This window comes from Mus caroli, unplaced genomic scaffold (assembly GCF_978045245.1).
Source record: "Mus caroli unplaced genomic scaffold, Mus_caroli_1 scaffold_8, whole genome shotgun sequence".
NCBI lineage: Eukaryota > Metazoa > Chordata > Mammalia > Rodentia > Muridae > Mus > Mus caroli.
In genome coordinates this window covers 8,657,637-8,675,089 of record NW_028227263.1, presented here as the reverse complement: position 1 = coordinate 8,675,089, position 17,453 = coordinate 8,657,637, and the positions used below count along the sequence as shown (strand labels likewise).

Below are 17,453 nucleotides of genomic sequence, written 5' to 3'. Positions count from 1 at the left end.
CAGGTAAACACACAAACACACACACACACACACATGGACGGGTGCACACACATGTGTATGCATTTATGTGTGTGCACATATATGTATATGTATGTGTGTATTGATATGGTGTGTATGATATAAATTATTGCATTGGCTCCCAGCCTGTGATGGTGTGACTTAGGCTTCTGCAGTTTACCCCAGTGTAAGTCAGGTAGCACCTGAACATCAGATGAAGTGGCCGTGAGATCTGTTCTCCGTGAATTCTGTGTAAGGAAGACTTTGCACGCAGACTGGCAAGGGGATGAATCATCTTTGCCATGGCACTGCAGTGTAGATCCTTGAGCTAACCCCGGAGCAGCACCTTCTCTGGTACCAGCTGTCTGTTCTTAGCAGTTTGCTCTTCTCAGTGTCATCTTTTTTTTTTTAATTATTTTTTTAGTATAAAATATATTTTGATCGTGTTTATCCCCCCTCCCTAACTGTTCCCCATTTCCCTTCCCACCCAACTTTATGTTCTCTTTCCCTCTAGTATAAAAACAAAGGCCAAAGAACTCCACAGAACCACAAAGCTAGCTGGGAGGTAGTGGCACTCTCCTTTAATGCCAGCAGTCAGGAGACAGAGTCAGGCAGGCACAAGTCTGTGAGTTTGAGGCCAACCTGACCTATAGAGTGACTTCCAAGACAGCCAAGGCTGCACAGAAAAACCTTGCTCCACCTCCAGCCCCCAAAGATTATAGATAAAATAAGATAAAAAAATCTATGAAAACCAACCATGGGCCAGGAAGTGGTGGCGCAAGCCTTTAATCCCAGCAGAGGCAGGCGGATTTCTGAGTTCGAGGCCAGCCTGGTCTACAGAGTGAGTTCCAGGACAGCCAGGGCTACACAGAGAAACCCTGTCTCCAAAAACAAAAAACCAAACAACAACAACAACAAACCCCAACAGTGGAGTTTGTTTTGTGCTGCCCAGCTACTCCTGGGCTTGGGGCTGTCCTAAAGTGTGGATTCTATACCCAACAACTTTCCATTGGAAAAGCTGATTTTTCCTCTGTTAGCAAGTAACAGTTGCAACTTCTTGATTAGGGGTGGAAGTCCTTGCCCACTTTCCCCTCTCGGCGCTGGGACCCTGTCTGGCTTGACCCTGTGCAGGCCCAGTGCATACTGCACAGTTGATGCATCAGTCCTGTGTCTGATGACATCATTTCTATCCTCTTTGGCTCTTACAATTTCTCTTCCTCTTCCACACAGCAGCCTGAGCACTGAGTTGGAGGTGGGGTAGGGGCTGAAAAGATATCCCAATAGGACTGAGTGCTTGGCGTGTCCAGCTTGGTCTTGATGTGGATGCAGAGACGGAGGAAAATTGTCTGTGATTTACATTCCTTTTCTAGTCATTGTTGAGTTTCAAGTGTCGCACCATTCTCTGCCGTGTCTCTTCTCTGTGTCTCTTCTCTAACAAGTCCCCTGACAGAACAATTTAAAGAAGAGTTTACTTTGGTACCCACTTCCACAGGATTTAGTCCACCGTTGCTTGGCCTGTGCACTTGGGCTGTGGTGAAGGGTGTCCTCAGAGTGCCACAGCCCCTGAGGACATACCACCAGTGACCTAGGTCCTCAAATGTCCCACCTCCTTGCACTTCCGCCTCAAGCAGTTCAGACTTCATCTTTCCAGCCTCGCAGTGGTACCAAAGTTGTCCAGCCCTGATGCTGCTATCTGCTGGGAGGAGAACCATCAGGCCTAACTTGGTTCCTGTTGGCAAGGTAACAAAGCCCCCAATACACCCAAGAAAAGTAAGAATGGGTGTGAATCCTGGGTGAGCGTTTTAGGGTCAGGTCAATGGTTTGGTTGGCTTGCCAATGAGCTCATGGTTTCTCTGAACAACAAGCAGTGGGTTAGCAAAGGCCTCAGTGGGTAAGGCTCCTGCCACAAGCCTACTGAGTTGGGTCCCCAGAAACCAGATGATAGAAGAGAATAATTCCTGTAAATGATCCTGTGAGGTCTGCAGCTATTCCATAGTGTATACACACACACACACTTGTGCATGCACACAAATAGGTATGTAAACAGATAAATGTATTTTTTAAAAAGAACATAGATAATATTGTCTTTGTGAGCTGTATTATGCTTCCTTGTGATGACTCCCCCCCCCGCCCCCCACTTTTCAGCTTCTGTCTTCCTGCCACATCTCCCACAGATCCGGTTCCAGGCTGGAGCCACCACACCTGGGTGATCACCTGGCTTTCTAAGCATGACTCTCATTAGACATGAATGCCTGGGATGTTGTATATCTGGTTGCTATGGAAATAAAAGAGGGAGGGTGTTTCTTATAAGGTTTTGGATTACACATAAAGTTTATATTGTATATACAGTGATCCTGTGTGTGTGTGTGTGTGTGTGTGTATAGAGGTGATGAGAGGAGAGAAGACAGAGGAAAAGAGCACGAGAATATCTTGGTTCACATAAAATGCTCATGTTATATAGGATTAGACTTTGTGGTCTTTGTGAACTTGACTTCCTTTGACCCCCAACTCTTTTACGTCTTACTATGTTTCCTTTTTTGTCTTCTTTTCTTCTCCATCCTTTTTTGCTAAGTTATACATTATCCCAGGCATGCTAGAGAATACACAAGATCTTATAAATCCTAAAACACTGGCTGGAGAATGCCTAGCACAGCACCCACCCTGTGAGGTAGGCTCTGCTTCCTGTCCTGCTTGGCCCCACCCCTATGATGTCACTGGTCTGAAAGTTGTATTTATGTAGTTTACCTATATGTGCTTGTTTCTCAGAACTTCATCCACAGCTGCATTTGGCCAGTCTCTGTGTGCTACCCGCTGTCCACTGTGACACTGGCCTCTGTGACTGTCATATGGTTTGATGGCATCCTTCTTTGTTCCCCTGTTAGAGACATTTGGACCTGCCCCAGGTTTCTCTAGGCTCCACAGTTGTGATGACTCTGGCATGTGGCTCTAGCATACAGTGGAACAGTTTCTCTTCTCTGTGTACTCAGGCAGAGTCGTTGGCCTGAAGTGTCTCTGTGGTACCAGACTTTGTGGAAACAGCTAAAGCAGACGAGACCCTATTAATGATTCATCCCTAAAGTTACCCTACTATGGATGCTTGCTAGCCTACTGTGTGGCAAGAAAGATCTCACTGTGATCTGCGTAGGGATGTGGTACTTCAGTGTGATCTTGCTAGCATTTCTCCAATCGTGGAGGCTGAAACCTTTTTCCACATTGCCAGCAGTTCACCACTCTGCCTCTGTGAGATACCTGTTCACACCCAGGCTAGCCTCAGACTAGCCATGGAGCTGAGGATCACCTTGAACTTGTGATCCTCCTGCCTTTACATGCTGAGTCCTGGGATTGTGTGCACATGCCCCACACCTGGACTTGATGGGTGCTAGAGATGGAGTCCACAGCATCATGGATGCTAGCAGGCACTCTGCTGACGTAGTTATGTCCCCAGCCCGTATTCATACATACCCCTCTGCCCATATTCTAATGACTTGTCCTTTCTTATTCATTTGTAGAACTGTTTTATATATTCTGGATTTTAATTCATTGTCAGTGATCCCTAGTTCGGGATCCACGTTGTCATTTTCTTGATGGTAACTTTGGTGGGTAAGATTTCCTACTTTTAATATAGTTGCATATAATTGGCTTTGGATTTTTTTCCTTTAAAACTTGCACATTCTCTGCCTTACTTCCAAGAGCCCTTCCCTTTCCTCCATAAAAATGCTGTTTTATATATTCTCTTGTAGAAATATCAATTTTCCTCTTCCTATTCAAGTACATACACCATTTGGAATTAATTTTCGTCTGTGGTATGGAGTGGAAATCCAATTCTTGTCTGTGAGCAGTTTTGATTTCCTGTTGCTCCTTGCTTGTTCTTTCTCTCATCATTAACTTTTGTTTATTTACATACTTCATAAACACTTATTTCCTATTTTATGTTGGTATCTGTAAGTATCTAAAACCTTTCCTTCCAGCATGGGCTCCAACCTGTCTGTCATATTCTTACACCTCTCACACATGACAGCCTGGTCCTTGTCAGTCTGAGACTGGACTGAACTCATCTGAATTGAGTCTCATCATTTGACTCCTCCTCAGGAAGACATTGGATAGAGATGCTTTCTTCATGTCCAGTAGGGGCACTGGGTGCCTGCAGCCACTCAGGCAGCACTCAGCCATGTCGTCTGCTTTTCTGGTGTTATGAGGGGAGGTCCACACCCTGTGCCTGGATGCTGCAACTGCAGCTGTCACACGTCATGATCACCCTGTGCTCATTTGGCTCCCTCTCCTCATCCTTCCTGGGTTGTTCCTGTTTGCTAGAGAGGCCAGCATGAATTTAGAAATTGTCATTTGTTCAATATCTGGTATATTAGAACCCCTTAATCCAGTTTTCTCAAAAAGAAATGGGTTGATACACTTTTGCCTAAAGCTATCATAAGTTAAATATAGACAAAATCTTGAAGATTGAGAAAAGTAATTTTCAAATCAATTCCTAGGTAGGTTCAGGTCAGTTTCTGCAAATGCATGGGCAGGTGGATGCGATCACCTGGGGCCTGGGGTCCCATTGGTCAAATCTTGGGGACTCTGCTGCAACCCAGGCTCCATTTGCACAGCTTCCCACAGTGGTCTATCAGAGCCAACTGCCTTTACGAACAAACTCCCCTGCCACACATCTGGCCTCAGAAGCTGTGGAGGAAGAGTCTACCACCACTTTCCTCATGCATTCTTCATGGTTCTAAAGCCAGAACCATTGAACAACATTGCCACGTTCAGCTGCCAGTTTGGGATATGAACCCTGCATCCTTTGAACCACATTTGTGGCAGCTTTTGTGTGCTCCTGCTTTGTAGGAACAGAACAGCCTTAGGCTTTCCGTTCATAAGCTGGGTGCTTAGCTGGGTGGGATATTATCCTGAGGACATCCTTCCTTTTTTCTGCTAAGAATCAGGTCTCTCCTTAATGGGGCTAATCTCCTTACCAATTGCAGCCTCTCTTCCAGCACAAGCCTTGCCTGGAGCGTTAAGCTTGTCTGTGTTCTTTTTCTCTCCAAACTGTGCATCCTGTTTTTCTGCTCCCGCTTGCTCTTTTTCTCTGTAGACCTGCATGGGAGTGATTGTTTGTAACCAAGAGCCAGGGTCAATATTAGGCTGTCTTGAAATCTCCTCTGCCAAGTTTATCTTTAGGCAGATTCTTAGGAAAAGGGTGGAAAACAGCTGCATGCTTTGCCAAAATATCATGGGAATGCTCTGTAGCCCAGATGCTACAGATCTATAATGTGGCAAGGGGGTACCTGGTGGGTCCATACCAAGGTATCCCCCTGAGCAATTCACACCATACAACAGATCTGGTATAAGGGAGTTTCTCTGGGCGAGGGGATGAGGATATGGAGAAGGGGTAGAGACAGAGAGTAGACCTGGGTCTTAGTTTCCCTTCGTAGGGACAATGGCCTGGTTGGCTAGGGCTTTCTAGGAGCCTAGTAGAAAAGAACCATGCTATGTCTACAGAAGTCAAGTCTCACTGTGACCTCTGGGTGCTTGCTGTGTGGCTAGTGCAAGCTAGAGGTCAGATTTCCCATTGTATTACCTTGTCATTACCTTGAATTTGAGGAGCCATGTATAGGTAATGGTATCTGTGTTGGGAAGGGTAACCCCCTGGATTTGGGGTGTATCAGATGGTATTTCATTATCCTCAGTTGATTCAAATTCTGACCTCTGGGTTTATGTGCCATTTGTTCCTATCAGATCGGTTCTGAGCACCTGGGAGCCCTTTCTGTGCAATCACAGGATCCCCCGCTTTCCCCTCTGCTACCTAACTAGGAACCATACCCCAGGGCAGCCCACAGGGGGATGAATTTTCCCCAACAGGACACCAGCAACATGGTACAGGCCGAAGGAGAACAGAAAAAAAAAAGACTATTGATGATATTTTGTGTTACAAATATGTAAAAATAAAATGAAGATGTTTTAGACTCTGGGCATGCGCTGCTATTTGGTTTTTGGCGCCCCTTGACTGGATTTTGTTTTGTTTTTGTGAAAATAATTTTAATGTTATGATCATGGTTTTCTTTGTTAGTTTGTAAGTGAAATTGGTTTCTATGAGGTAGGAGGAAGGTGATTTCAAGTCCAGAACCCAGGATTCTCTTGAGTCTAGGCAGGATTAGTACAGCACCGGATGCTGCCATTGACAAAGTCTTTTCTTTGCGTCTTAAAATATCTGCTTTGTAAAACTGGGTTAAGTTATTTTAGAACTATAAATGGTTGCTTGGTAATTAGGTGTTTGGTTTTATTTGTTAAATAGAGTGCTTATTAAAGTTCAGTGCTCCCCCCCCCCTTTCCCATGGAGCTAAAGCTTTTGCTGGCTGAGTGGTAAGAGACGACAGCCTGAGTGTTTCATCTGCTGGCCTTGACATGTGTGGTTGATAGATGCGCTCCTGAACTTTTACATTTGTGCCTGCGCTGTAGAGAAACAGAGCTCTCATCTCTCTTGATAGGCCCCACTCCAAAATTCTGCTCCCACTTATATAATCAAGCTTCCTCCGTGTCACACAGGCACTTTGAGGAACAAGGATGCGGGCACGCTCTCCCTGTCAGACGCATATGGAATTTGGCCCGTGGTGGGCTTATCTCTTCCCACCAGCTTCTTTCTTTACACATCTAAAATGACACCGGCGTGTAAGTTCCTGCAGAAATAGCCCTGCGCTGGGTCAGCAGCAGAAGATGCCAGGCCATTCCCAGCGCACCCAGAGGCCAGAGCTCTGTGTCCTCAACAGTGTCCAGTGGGCTGAGGATGATGGCTCTCGGCTGACAAGATTGATGTGGCCATAGGCTCGCGTGCCCTCCCCTGTGGGCTGGGAGTGAGCACTGCAGCCCTCCCCATGTGTAGTTGTCTTCAGAGGAGCACAGCAGTGGGTAACTTCGCATATTTGCGGTTTCGGATCTGCTTTTTAATTTGTCCTCAATCTTTTTAAAAATTAATTAATTATTTTTTTATGTATTCACTTTACATCCTGCTACTGCCCCCCTCCTGCTCACCCCCTCCTGCAATCCTTCCCCCATCCCCCTTCTCCTTCTCCTCTGAGCCGGGGGGGGGGGGTGGAGGGGCATCCCCCTGGGTATCCCCTCACCCTGGCACATCAAGTCTCTGCTGGTCTAGGCTCATCCTCTCCCACTGAGACCAAACAAGGCAACCTAGCTAGAAGAACATATCTCACGTTGCCCTCATTCTAAAAATTAAACAGAATAGAGTCTGAGACCAAGCACCACTACATCCTGAAAGCTACTTCAGGAGCATTTAAGGGAGTCCCAACACTAGGAATGTTTTTGTTATAAGCCCATGTCCTTGCGGTCTGCCTCTCCAAAGCTGATTGGCCTCCTGCCTCCATGCCCTGCACTCTCTGTTTGCCTTTTCCATAGGATCCAATAAAAATAAGTACATTTTAAAATTTATGAAAGTTTAATGAATGGCCAGCAAGAGGAGGACTACTTTCATAACAAGATTAATACCTAGACTCCAGGGACATAACATTTTAGTAAAATCAGAATTTGTGTAGCTATCCTCGCGGAGCTTGCAACCTCTGGCTTCCTTATAAAAATGTCTAAATAAAATACTGGCGGCTGTCTCTGCTCAGGATTCCCATCTGCTATCCATGCCCCGACCCGGAACCTGCCAGGGTTGGCACAGCTGAGACAGAATCTCCTCAAGTTCTGTTCCTAAGCTTGTCCAGAGGGACACTATCTGATGAAGCTGGAGGGACAAGCCAGGCCTGGCCTGGGTGTTTCTGGGAAAAATCCAGAGAGAGACTATAGGTAACACTGAGAGCTCTTCTAAATATATGTAAGCTTTACCTTTTTCTCTTAATAATTAAGCTGTAAAAGGGGTCTTGCTGTATATTTTTTTCTCTTTAATTTTTTTTTCTCGTGAGAAGCCTTTTGGGGTGGGTGCTGTGGAGCAGATAATGGGATTGGTTTCTGAAGGTAATGGGGGGCTGCGTTTCTTGGTCTAATTTATAATGAGATCTAAAGCTGCTGGCCAGCTGACACTAATCTTAATTTATGATCTGTTTAACCTTTTTATTTCCCAGCCACAGCCCACACCCCCATCTCTACACAACCTGTTTCAGAAGCAATATGCAGGGTGACGTTTCTGCATCCCACGGCCTCCGTGGCTCTTTCTGAGAGTTGATTCCCCAGCTCCATCCTCCATGAGATGAGACGCGCTGGGCATTTTCTTTATCTGTTGCCTGTTCCCCTTCCTGCTTCTACACAGCCAGTCTTGGGGGTCAGAGCAGATGCAGCATGCATGGATGACAATGGATTCTTTTTCCTTTATCTGCTCTCACTTTCTCTCTTTCTTTTTTATCTCAAGATAGTTGGGGGCTTTCAGGCAAATTGTGCCTGAGGTGCAGAAAATCTTTACTTTAGGTTTCTAGTCATTTCCCCTCAGGATTAGCACAGTAGGTGGCCTGAACAGTAACTGCTATGGTGACTGTTTTGTTTTCTCACCTATGACAGTTTCCCCTCCTTTCCCAGAGTCCTGGCATCGGAAGGCAGGGCCATTGGAAAGATGATGAGGGTATGGAAGGCTGATGATTAGAAATGAGGGTAGAGGGCCAATGGAGTGAGTAGTGCTAATAAAGTGGACTCAGGCGAGATGGCTACTCCCTGAACTGTGTGAGGACTCGGTGAGTATGTGACAGCCACAAGCGAGGATGTGAGTTTTTGCCAGATATCCCCTCTCCAAGTGTGCTCTTGGACTTTGAGTGACTTTCTGTTGTTTATCAACCATCTGTGTCTGAGGTATATGTCTTAGCATGCCGAAGGAGCTGAGATGCCTGGCATGTACAGGTTCCCCTTTTCCCTCAACCCGGACCATCGGAAGAGCTCTAGTGGGTTGTTGTTTTTGGCTCGACTGTCACTAAGGTTACTAGTGTATCCTGATTGGACAGAGTTTGCAGCTTGGGTGTAGACGTGCAGCTTGCTTACAGTACACTCTGGGGTGCCCCTCACCAAATGCATGTGTCTAACAGCTGCTTCCTGCTACTGGTCACCTTGAAGCCTTAGGTGGGCAGAAACCTTACGTGCTTCTCTGCTTTAAAAATGTGGGTTAGGTTAGGTAGTGATGGGAGAAAGAGGTCGGTCTCCATGGGTTAAAAGCCAACTTGTTCTACATAGTAAGTTTCAGAGCACCCAGGGGTACACGAGACCCTGTCTCAAAGACAAACCAAACCAAAACAACAAAATTCTCCAATCAGACTTTCATATGTGTGAGAGTGAGTGTGCCTGTGTATGTATGTGTTGGTGTGCGTTGTATATGCATGTGTGTGTACGTGTGCTTGCAGATACATCTGCCTGTGTATGTATGTGTTGGTGTGCGTTGTATATGCATGTGTGTGTACGTGTGCTTGCAGATACATCTGCCTGTGTATGTACATGAGGTCAGTAGTTTATATCAGGAGTTGTCGTCGTCATCGTCATCATCACCGTCGTGGTCATAGTCGTCATCCTCCTCTTCTCCTCCTCTTCTTCTTTTAAAGATTTCTTTATTTTATGTAAGTACACTGTAGCTGTCTTCAGACATCTCAGAAGGGGGCATCAGATCTCATTACGGATGGTTGTGAGCCACCATGTGGTTGCTGGGATTGGAACTCAGGACCTTTGGAAGAGCAGTCAGTGCTTTCAACCACTGAGTCATCTCTCCAACCCCCAGTCTTCTATCCCTCTCTACATGATGATGATGATGACAATGACGACAGTGTCTCTTGATGAACCTGGAATTTACTGTTCTACCTAGACTGATTCACCGGGAAGGCCTTGGAATCTGCCTGTCTCTGTCCCCTAGCACAGGACTTCCAGTTTCAAGCCACCATACCTCGCTCTTACAGAGGTGTTGGGGATCCAAACCCAGGTCCTTAGGCTTGTCTAGCAAGCACTTTACCACACTGAGGCATAGCTGAAGCCCTCTACTTTTCCCCTTCAATTATTAAGTCATTGTTCCACCTTGCTTCTTAATTAGTGTCTTTTGGGGAGACATTTTGAGACCATCTTAGTTTCCCCCAGGAGTTCACCCAGTTATCTTGGCCACCATGACACCTCCTTCCTGCAGCAGTTGCTGCTATAAGAAGTGCTTCTATTTCTTCCTCCCCCTCTTCGGTTCCTCACTGGAGATATTCTAAAGGAAGGCCACACTGTCTTCTTCTACTTATTTAACAAACCATTTACCTGGTATGAGTCCTGGACATTTACTTACGGCAGCTGACCTGGGTACCACTGCATACTCTACCTTCATTTCTCTATTCCTGTGCTTGGCTCCTTTGGGTAGAGAACGCCATTTGGAAGTTGTCTTAGTCAGGGTTTCTATTCCTGCACAAACATCATGACCAAGAAGCAAGTTGGGGAGGAAAGGGTTTATTTGGCTTACACTTCCATGCTGCTGTTCATCACCAAAGGAAGTCAGGACTGGAACTCAGACAGGTCAGGGAGCAGGAGCTCATACAGAGGCCATGGAGGGATGTTCTTTACTGGCTTGCCTCCCCTGGCTTGCTCAGCCTGCTCTCTTATAGAACCAAGACTACCAGCCCAGAGATGGTCCCACCCACAAGGGGCCTTTCCCCCTTGATCACTAATTGAGAAAATGCCTTACAGTTGGATCTCATGGAGGCATTTCCTCAACTGAAGCTCCTTTCTCTGTGATAACTCCAGCTGTGTCAAGTTGACACACAAAACCAGCCAGTACAGAAGTGAAGACCCGAATGAAGAGGTGTGTTGGTTGCTGCCGACACACTTGTGCTCCAAGCCTTCCTCAGTGCACAGAAGTTTGCACGCTCCCTGACCGGTGCGTGTACACATAGCCGTCTGTGTTTCTGCATCTGACCTCTGCACTCCTGATCACCATCACAGCTTCATCGCAGGGCCTCCCGTTGTAATGCCCGTCCTGTTTGTCGATCCTTCTGCCAGCCGGAAGCCTGGTGCCGATGGCCCTCAGTATGTTTACGTGGACAGCAGCAGCTTCTGTCCAACCGTGAGCCAATCATGGCCTTCTGCTCGCTGGTGACAGGACAGGTCGCCTTGCAGATACAGCTGCCTTTGAAAGAGAGCATTTCCTGGGCTCTGTGAGTGGAAAGACTTCAGTCTCCAAGAAGCCTCTGTTGACATTTAGATTAAACTAAGTAGCAAACAAAATCCTTTTGTTGTAAACTATAAACTCCACAACGTGTTTCTAAGTAGATGTACCTGCTGGCAAGCTGCTCTCTCCCGTATCTACGCAAACACATACTGCGTGCAAAAGATGAAAACAGGGTGTCCAAAGTCCTGTGTTATTTTACTTGGGAAACTAATCATTACTGTCCATTGCATTCTCTGAGTTCGGGCTTTTCTCTTCAGTTGTTTGGTTTCCCTTTAATCCCCTCTAATGTGTGCCTTTTCACCACCCAGGACTCAATGGATTCTTTGTTCTCTTTGTCAGAAATGGAAATATTGAAAATGCATTAGATGACCGTGAACCTCTCCAAAGACCTGCCTGTCCCTTAGTTGTCAGAAACTCTGTGCTTATGTCTGTGCCACTTGGCATTCACGGCGAGGCGTTTTCAAATGTGGTGTGGCCGGGTCAGTGTGTAGCAGGTGGAAGCTTTCCCTGCGTACTGGGGCTCTCTGAGGGTTTACCTTGGCTAAGTTTGCTGGCTGCAGAAGACTAACACACAGTTCCTACCACTCATCATCCGCTGGATAGTGCGCATCACTGGGAACACTCGTGAAATGACTAGATCTCGCTTCTGGAAACAGTTGAAAAATAATTTGGAGTTAATTGTCCTGAAAATTCACTTATTGTATATTAATAGGTTAGGTATTCCCTAATTCATTCTTTCTGAAGCATGGCTTCATTTTTCTTGCCCTCTTTTTTGGCACAAACCTTTTAAGAATGGGCCAATATTACAACTCTTGGGCCTGGAAAAAGGGTAAGGACTCCAGCTTTAGCATTTTAAAAATGTTGTGATCTCTGTGTGTGTCTGTGTGTGTGTGTGTGTGTGTGTGTGCACACGCTCATGCTCCTGTGGGAGTCATGCTCATGCCATGCCATGGTGCATGTGTGGAGGTCAGAGGATGGTTTTTAGCTATTGCTTCCTTTCCTACTTGGCTCCAAGCTGGCACCATCTTTTCCAGTGCTACTCTGGCATGGGGCTAGCTGGCTTGTAAGCTTCCAGGCAGTTGTCTTATAGGAACTGTGGCTGTTACTAATTACTTTCAAAGTGAGAACATATCTTTTTATGCCTTTCGGAACTGGAGGGTCGGGGCATCCTGGTCTTGGGTGCCTTGTAGGTATGCCCTCCTAGAACTTTACAGCGTTATGAGATCTGTGACCTCTTTATTGAGTCGGTGTGTCAGCTCCGTTTCCATTGTGCCTGCTCTGCTTTATCTGACTCTTGGCATTCTTTGTTCCCCACTCCCTGGGTCCTTCCCTTTCCATTGGTTCTCGTGTTTTCGGTTAGTGAGCAGTCAGGGCTCTTCTGTGACTCACAGCTAGCAAGTGATGATGTGCTGTTGCAAAGTCCTTCCTCACTACTCCACACCCACAGTGTTCAGCCGGAGAGTGACGTGGAGCTTCCCAGCACCACCGTCAGGAAGGAAGCGCTCACCCGTCTTCTCAGGCTGCCTTTGCCATGGGATCTGATTCCAGTCTCTCTCCTACCCTTTTGTCATGTGATGACATGGAGCTTAGTCTGCGATTCAAAGACACACAGGGCACAAAGGGCTTGCTCTGGAAGTTAACACAGAGCCCCGGCAGCTTTGCGTTGGCACTGTTACTCTCCCTTCTACTCAGCCTGGAATGGAGTGCTAAGCAAAGTCCAGGCCATGGTGTGTGTTGGTTTGGCCTTGGGCACTCATTTGCTGTTCTGTGCTGTGTTCTTAGATAAGTCCTTGACCGCTCTGCTTGTGTTCCTGCAGAGTCTCTGATCTGGATCAGGTGAGATGTGAGGGGTCCGATAAAATAGTACACAGAAAGCTGGACCAGCCTAGACCAAGAACAAGCATGGTGCACAACATGTCCCCAACCTCACATGGCCCAGTGGCACACCGGTGCCTGCCTGTGGGTTCAGAGGAGACAGAAAAAGAAACACTGGTTGCACAGTTATTTCATCTTGCCGTATAAAAGTGAGTCACTGCAGGGTGTGAAGAGTATGTGCCCAAAGCCCGGATTGTCATTCCTTCTTCCTAAGGGAATCTGCCATTGAGGTCCTAGGGAAAGATGGGTGACCGAGAGGGCCAGTCCCTGTTGCATAATTAACCTTGAGGGAAACACACATGGGGATTCAACCATTTCTCTTTTTGTTTTATGTTGTCACTGTGTTTTGAGAAGGTTCTGCTGTGTAGCTGTCTGGTTTGGAATTTACTAACTAGCCCAGGCTAACCTTGAACTTACGATGAATCATGCAGGTGAGCATTGACCTTTCCCCCTTTACTCTTGTTTCCTAAATGGAATTCAGTATTTTTCTAGCAATACCTTTAGGGTGAAACAATACCTAGAGACCTGGATGTCAGGCTGTAGTTACTCTGGGTGTTGTGCAGTGGACGTCAGAGTGACAGCTGAGTTGAAGAACAGCCAGTCCACAGAGGACAGAACATGCATGCCGTTTAGAGATGCCTTTTTGCTTTTTGTGACTCTCCTTCACATTTTATTTGTATTTAGAGCAGAGGTGAAGAATTTGAATACAGGTATTTAGAGTTACAGGGAATGGTGTTTATGTGCACCGGCCAGTTTATAGTCCCTGTATTACATTCTAACCAGGGGAGCAGCTAATGGTTTCACCCACATTCCCCCCTTTTTTTCCTTTTTTCTTTTATTATCCTCTGGCTTCTGTTTTTCAGGTGTATAGCTATTTTAGTATTATGAGGAATGATGGATGAGGCAGGAAAGTCTCTCCGGAAGCGCGTGTGATATTCTGCAATGCACTTGGGGGTTGGCCGCTCTTGACTGATGGATGCTTTATCTGATGGCCCTGCCACTTCCCGAGATAAAGCTGCCGCTTTATCAGAGGTGCCAGCAGCTGTGATTTAGAATTTATAAACCTCCATCTCCAAATAATTGTTCTGATTACTTTCTGTCCGGGCAATAAAATGATAAAGGTAATTGCACACGAATGTGAGATAGCAGCAAAATACAATAAAATTAACCGGAATTAGCGTGCCTTCTGGATGAGAGGTATCTACGCAATGCGGTGTAGCAATAAGAGAGAGTGATATTATGGCTGGAAGGTGAGTTAGCGCCTTAATGTAATATTCTTTGAAATATAAAAAGGGGCTTTCTGCAGAGGGTGAGTGTGCTTTGGAAATTAAGTTGAAGTGATTCTTATAATTGGCAGCAGTGATGCATTTTGAGGGTTTTGAGGATTTTAATACCTTTTATTGTGTTGTGTCTGGTTGCGCTACCTTTCATTTAGAAGCTCTGGGCTTCAGTCTTCCTAATACAAAAAAAATAGAAGCAGTTGTGGAATTGGGATGGATAAGTGGGCTTGGGCGTTTCATTTTCTTCTGTTAGCAGTGTTCCTGGTTTGAATGTAATGGACCTTCCTATCCCCAGCCCCAACCCTCCCTTTTTTTTGAAATTAACTTACTTAGACATCAAAGGCTAACATTATAGTTAATAAAAAAAAGTTTTAAGGAAGACTTTTGGAAATGTGTTTTGTTTTCTGTCTCTGGATGTAAGCTAGAGAATTGCTTGTTGTAGACAGATGGCTTTCGGTGGTATAACCCACTATTCCTTTTTAATTATTTTGTATTGTTTATTTAAAAATATTTTAGTTTTTTTTTTCTTTTGAGGCAAGGTCTTACTATGTGGCTCTGGCTGGCTCTGAGCTTGCTATATAGAATAGAATGGTCTTAAACTCACAGAGATCCACCTACCTGTGCCTTCCAAGTGCTGGAATTAAGGGCATCTGACACAGTGTCCAGCCTGAAGAATATTTTTATTAACTCTGTTAATTTAATGCAATGCATTTTGATCTCTTCTGTCTTCAGTTCCCTTCCTTCACTCTTCTGAGATTTGCCCCATCTCCCTGTCCCCTGACTTCGAGTCCTTCTTCTTCTTTTTTTTTAATTTAATAATTCATTCACTCCAGTTTGCAATACATATTTTTATAATGCTGTGTTTTATGGCCTTCACTTCACACCCCTGACAATGAAATCCATGTGCTGCTTAGTGAGAAACTTCAAAGAAGGAAAGGAGAGTGGTCACAGCGATCCCAGAGCTGGAGAGCTCGGCCAGCAGTTCCCGTAAGCTTGGGTATTTGAACACTTGGTCCTCAGTTGGTTGCTCTGTTTAGGGAGCCTTAGGAGGTGCATTATATCCCTATATACTGGTCAGGGTTTGAGATTAAAAGCCTCTAGCCATCTCCAGTATGCACTCTGCTTTCTATGCCTGAAAAATGTGAGCGCTCAGCTCTCTGTGCCTGTTATCATGCCTGCCACTTGTGCTATGCCTCACACCATGATGGACCCTTAGCCCACTGGAGCCAGAAGCCAGAATAACTTTTTTCTTGTTTAAGTTACCCTAGTCATGCTGTTTTTTTTTTTTTTTATCATAGTAATGGGACAGTCACCAACTCACAGACATGGCTTCTTTCTTGGAAAACCTTGTGAATCAAAGCAATGAAGCCAAGCAAGCCAAACCTGACTGTGTTTTTAGGTGGAGCTATGCTTGGGGTTCTGGTTGACTAGAGAGTAGAATGTGTTGCAGGCATTAAAAAGTAACAAGGCGCGTGCCATCGCAGTTTAGTGGTGGTTCACACCCTTGATCCCACTCAGGGGGCAGAGGCAGGTGGATCTCTGTGAGTTGGAGGCCAGCCTGGTCTACATAGAGAGTTCCAAGCCAGCCTGGTCTACATAGTGAGTTCCAGGACAGCCTGGTCTACATAGTAAGTTTCAGGTCAACCTGGTCTGCATAGTGAGTTCCAGGACAGCCAGGGCTGCATAGTGAGACCTTGTATTAAAAAAATCAAAACAAAATAAGCAAACAGAAAGCAGCAGCAGCAACAAAATAACAAGAAACTCAAGGTAACCATCAAGATACAGACTCTCCCATATTTCAGAACATGCTCTTATCAGTCACATGCCAGTAGCTCACAGTCTTTAGAGAGTCCCCCATGCTGAGGCCTCTGGAGCTGCCACGCCAGCCATGCTGAGGTCAGGTCAGACATTTGCTCTCTATGTGCTCCTGTGATGAGCTGGCAGCCATTGCAGCTGCCCACAGAGGGGCCCAGAGGTCAACCGAACGCTGCCTGAGGGTTCTCTGCGTTCTAAGCCAGTACTCTACCTCTGAGCTCACCTCCAGCCCTGCTTCTTTAGAGTTTGTTCAGTGTTACTCTTTGTCTATAGCTGATGAACCCAAACACCAGGTCTCTGGGTCTGCACTGTTCGTGTTCGCTTGTTCTTGCTCATGGTATCTTGCTTCCTGAGTGTTTCTGGTTCATTTATTATACTGAACATTGTATTTGGATAACCATTCACTTTTTTATAAGAATAGCAAGAAATGTGACTATTCCAAGCTAGCTGCTTGTTTCAGTGTGTCTCTGAGCACCCAACCCTGTTGGGTTTCATGAAACGCCCAGAAGGCTTAGCGAAATCCACCCACCTCATTGTTGGGCCTTCGTTCCTGATGTCTCCGTTGGCAGAGTCTCTTCAGGAGACTAATGGTTCCCAGATGGGCTGGGTTTGTTCTCACTGGGGATGGTTTAGCTATACTGTTTGAGGGATTGCTTTTGACATTCGGTGGGTTGAGGCCAGGATGCCAGTAAACACCAGCTATGCATAAGACAACTTCCCTCACCCCTCAGCTTGAGCAGAAAAATCATCTGGGCCCAGATGTCAGCAAGCTACAATTGAGACCATTCGTTCCGTACATGTTCAAGGCCCATTGTCCCCCTGCCCCATTCCCACCTCTGTCTCCTTGCCTGTCCTGCCTTATCAGCTGCATCTCACCCTCTAGGGAAGGATTTTTCTGGGACCATCTTTGATTCATCCTTCTTCTGCCCCTTGTTCCCCAGCAAAGGAGGTTTGCAGTCTTGTGGCTTTACTGAAAATTCCGCCTCTCAATCCTTTGTCGCTACTCAGGTCAGGGTTAATAATCATCCATGGGGTCTCAGAGCTTCTGCGGATTACTGAAGTGGCACGTGGCCCTTTGCTCTCTTGATTGGCCCTCTGGCTGCTTTAGACTTGCTGCCAGGCCCTAGCCAGCCCTGCCTGTTGCTCTTGCTCTGTCTCCGTGAGTCCTTGCAGAACTGTGTGGTCCCTGGTTTGCTTTGTGCTCGCTCTTTTCTCTTATCCACCCGCTTTTAAACTCGAATCACTGTTGAACTACTGCCCCCCCCTCCCCCCATGGTTGTTGGTCTTGGAATTTGGATATCTAGTTTTCCCGGGTAATCTTCTTGAAACAGATTTCTTGAGCAATTCAGTAGTAGGTAAGATGGTAACTACCAAAG

At 46.1% G+C, this 17,453-nt stretch overlaps 1 protein-coding gene across 4 annotated transcripts in view; it reads left to right on the top strand.

Moving 5' to 3' along the window:
- The window catches only part of Mgmt (O-6-methylguanine-DNA methyltransferase), a 245,144-nt gene that overhangs the window by 22,944 nt on the left and 204,747 nt on the right, over window positions 1-17,453 (top strand). The window lies entirely within an intron of this gene.